Here is a 4444-nt window from a genome sequence, read left to right as displayed (position 1 = left end):
GCGGAGTTAATACTATTTCTCATGTGAGAACTATCAAAGTGGGAACTATTGATTGTCCTATATATGAGCCTAAAGAAGAATATCAAACTCTTGTGATTGGATCCATATCAATACAATTCAAGGTAACATGATTGATTTGAGGTTTATTTCTTCATATGCTATGTAAAATTTATTTGGTGGCAAGACTTGATCAACCTTGTTAACAAATACCTTTTATATGCATAGAGGAGGTAAACAACATGTCTTTCTTCCTCCACTTGCTTTAGTTGCTGTAGCATTTTTAATTTGCAAAGTTTCTTAGTTGATTTGAGATTTCAAAAAATTTCCTGGCCGGTAATAATAAACTTAATACCCGAAATGTGCATTTTTCAATGTTTTCAAAAATTCGCGAAAATTACACCGTTGGTCCTATTTTTCGACAAGGCACCGGGAGCACCGAGAGGATGACCTGTGGGGCACCACAGGGTGCCACACCACAGGCCGGCGCGGCCAGCAAGGAGGGCGCGCCACCCTGTGGTGTGGGCCCCTCCTTGCCCCACTACTTCATCTCTTTCTCCCAGCATCTTCTCTCTCCCGAAAAAACTCGAACCAACTTTCTCTCACTTGCGTTTTTGCTCAAGAGCTCAGGATTTTTCGATCTCTTTGCTCAGCCCAGATTTCTGTTTGAAATTTGGCACATTTGCTCTCCGGTATGTAACTCCTTCGATTATCCAAGTAGAATTTTGTTTGGTTGAGTATATCTTGAATATTTTGCTGCTGTAGGTAACATGTTTAGTGAGCTTGCATGCTTGTTCTAAGTGGTAGAAACTAGTTTTGATGCATGATTAGTACTCTAGCAAGTTCCTATGGTAGTTTCCCTCAATTATATGTCACCAAATCAAGTTTTATATTGTTTGTTGAAAATTTCAGAAAATGAAGAAGTTCAAATTTGGAGAATTGTTCAAGAAAGGAACAACCAGCACTGGGAGGCCTTCTAGGACCGCCACCCAAATTAGGCGATCGTACAGTGAGGACATCATCGCGCCTAGCTTCGCGCCCGAAGAAGACAATGGGGCTCCTAATGCCTCATCCTTCCCATGTTATGATTTTCTGACAAATGCAGGGATATTGGATGATTTCTTCACCCTTGTCAACAGGGCGGGTTTAGCCACCTACGTTGGAGATGAAAGGGAGCAATACTACATGCTCACCAAAAATTTTGTCGAGAGCTTCAAGTTCCAAAACACGCAATATGATCCGACGAGTTGCATTCAAGATCTATGGTACTCTGTTACTATGGAATTGGAAGAATTTTGTCGTGCATTGGATATTGCCCCTGTAGGTACAGCAAGGAGGATTGATGACAACCCCGGGACTTGTTGGAGCTCTATCGAGGGATTACCAACGATGATTGTCGCACCATTCAGCGGGGCAAGATAAGGAACATTCAACTCCCCGCCATTAAATATTTTGCATATTACGTTGCTACTAGCATACTTGGTAGGGAGAACACTAGCAATATTTCTAGTTACCATCTTGCTTTCTTGAATATTGCACTTACTGGACTGACATCTTATCATCTTGGTTCTCTTATTGCTCGCCGCCTGTCTACCAGGGGACCTATTTTTGGAGGAACTATTGCACTGCACATTTTAACACATTTAGAGCTTCCTATTGATCCTAATGATGTGCCATCAACCCCTAGGAGGCTTGATATCACTGCTATGAAAAGCCATCATTTTGTTACCACCGAGTCCACTTCAAATAATATGGCCTATAGAATGTTGTTTGCTGATGGGGATGAGAAAGAAATCCCTCTTCCCCAGCCAGGTTTGTTCGATATTGACAGGTAACCATGGTCGCGCACTAAGGAGGAGGTTGATGAACATATGAAGATACAAGATTTCCACCAGCAGCATGACTCCGAGGACGCCGAGCCCTCCTACGACTACACCGTCACGTATCCGGGTGCTTCTTCTAGCACATACCCGGAATATGATCCATCTTCGTCGTACCAGGGAGATACTACCTCATGGCCTCGATGGGATTGAACTCCACTTAGGCCAAAAGCCTAAGCTTGGGGGGAGGTATACCGGCATCACTCATTCTTTGCATATTATGGTTGTTGGATACTTGTATATACTTGTTTAGTTTGTTTGAGTGGTTTTCTAATGAGAGGAAGATGATATTTGGGGAAGTGCTGCCTGAAAACAGATTCTGGGCTGTTACCGTAAAAATTCGTGCGCACAGCCAGAACGTTATTTTGCGAAGCCAATTTTTTTGCAGGTTCCCCAGGTTATTATATAACTTTCATTAGTTGAACACTTTTTGAACTGAGCAACGTAAGATTTTTGTAAAAATCTATTTCTGTACTGCTGTCAGGATTTGGCAGATTTCTGCCATCTCGCTTTTCTGTGTTTCTTTTAGTTTGCTATTTCTTGCTTTCACTTTGTTTCTTTCCCAAAACACAAAAAGACCAAAAATATTTCTGTTGTTTCTCTTCACCATTTGTTTATCTTGGTTTCTTGCATTTGTTTCGCTTTATTTGCTATTGCTAGTTTGCTATAAGAAAACCCAAAAAGATTTTGCTTTGTTTGCTTGTTTCCTTTTGTTCTTCTTCTCAAATTCGAAAACACCAAAAATATTTGCTGTTCTTCTTTGGTTTTTAAAGTTCATCATGAGTTCAATGGTCTTTGGTGGCTGGAGCGTGGTTTTCATTTCATATTATCCAAGCTACAGAAGTGAAAAAGGCAATAATGACGATCTACGACAATCTGATTGTGGTGAGAGGCTGGTATGAACTCTATTTGTTTTCATTTTTGTACATATACTCATCCATGTGAGCATGCTTAGTTGGTTCATGTGAGGTATATGTCATTTAAGAAAGTCTAGTAGTTCATGATCTCTCATGATTAGCTCCAATTTATTAATATGAGTAGCATGTCATGGATGTTTGCTTGCATTGTTTTATTCATGAGTAAGTATGGCATTGTGGTATCCTCCTCTGAATAATTCATTTATATCGACTTGGCACATGCTCACGCATGCATATGACTGAACAAAAGTCAATTAAGCCTCAATGATTTACATTGTTTCAGAGTTCTTGTATCACTTTTATGCCTCCATTAATTTATTTTGCCGCAAGCATGATTATGACAGTTACTGCTCTCTTGATTTGTCGCTCCCTAGTCTTTTGCTAGCCTTCACTTGTACTGAGCGGGAACGCTGCTCGTGCCTCCAAACACATGAAAACCAAGTTGTTCCAGAGTGTCCACCATAAATACCTATGCATGGCATTTCAAACCATTCCAAGTAAATTCTCATGCGCTACCTTTAAACCTTAAAAATGCTTCTCAATTTGTGTTAATGTTTCATAGCTCATGAGGAAGTATGTGGTGTTTAGCTTTCAACCTTGTCATTTACTTTTGACGGACTCTCATATGGACCAGTGGCACAACCGCTTATCCAATAATTTTGCAAAAAGAGCTGGCAATGGGATTCCCAGTCCCGAATTAATTAATTTAAATAGACACTCCTCCATGGTTTGTGATTGTTGGACGGCACCCGAAGGATTCGGTTAGCCATGGCTTGTGTAAGCAAAGGTTGGGGGAGTGTCATCATCATAATAAAACTAAACTAAAAAGGCACTCCTTCATGGTATGTGATTGTTGGCGAGCACCCGAGGATTCGGTTAGCCATGGTTTGTGTAAGAAAGGTTGGAAGGAGTGCCACATAAAAATGCAAATAATTCATGGGAGCCGCTCTTGAAAGTCCGGTTGGCGAGATAGTTGGTGTACCCATTACCATTCGTTGACAACAACAAACACCTCTCAAAATAATTTTACTCCTGCTTTACAAATGAAAAGCTATAGCGCATGTTAATCCCTGCTTCCCTCTGCGAAGGGTCAATCTTTTACTTTTATGTTGTGTCTCCATCCTTTCTTTGAGCACTTTCTTGAGAGCACAACTGTCATTCTTATTATAATATGCTTGTCTCAAAATATGATTGATTGTGGTATAACTTTGATGCTTTTATCTTTGAGAATCACTACTTCTAGTCTTTCTATGAACTCCAGAGGTGCCCGGGAATTTATGTTTTGCCGATCAAATACAGGCAAGCGAGATACCATTTTATCATACTCTCTTATGAACATTGCAATCCTGCTTATATACATGATTCATGATGCTTATTATTAATTGTTGGTACCTCTTCATGATTGACATAGCTGTTAGATGATCTTACTTGCATGTATCTTATTATGAACTACTTAAGTATTAGCCATATCATGAGAATGTATACATCATATGAGCAAATGTGTTCGTGAAAGTTCTTTTATCGCTCAGTTGTTAACTGAATTGCTTGAGGACAAGCAAAAACGCTAAGCTTGGGGGGAGTTGATACGTCCAAAACGTATCTACTTTCCCGAACACTTTTGCTATTGTTTTGCCTCTAATTTGTGTATTT

This window comes from Lolium rigidum, chromosome 5 (genome assembly GCF_022539505.1).
Source record: "Lolium rigidum isolate FL_2022 chromosome 5, APGP_CSIRO_Lrig_0.1, whole genome shotgun sequence".
Lineage (NCBI taxonomy): Eukaryota > Viridiplantae > Streptophyta > Magnoliopsida > Poales > Poaceae > Lolium > Lolium rigidum.
The sequence above is the reverse complement of the archived record's forward strand: the minus strand, read 5'-3'. Positions refer to the sequence as shown.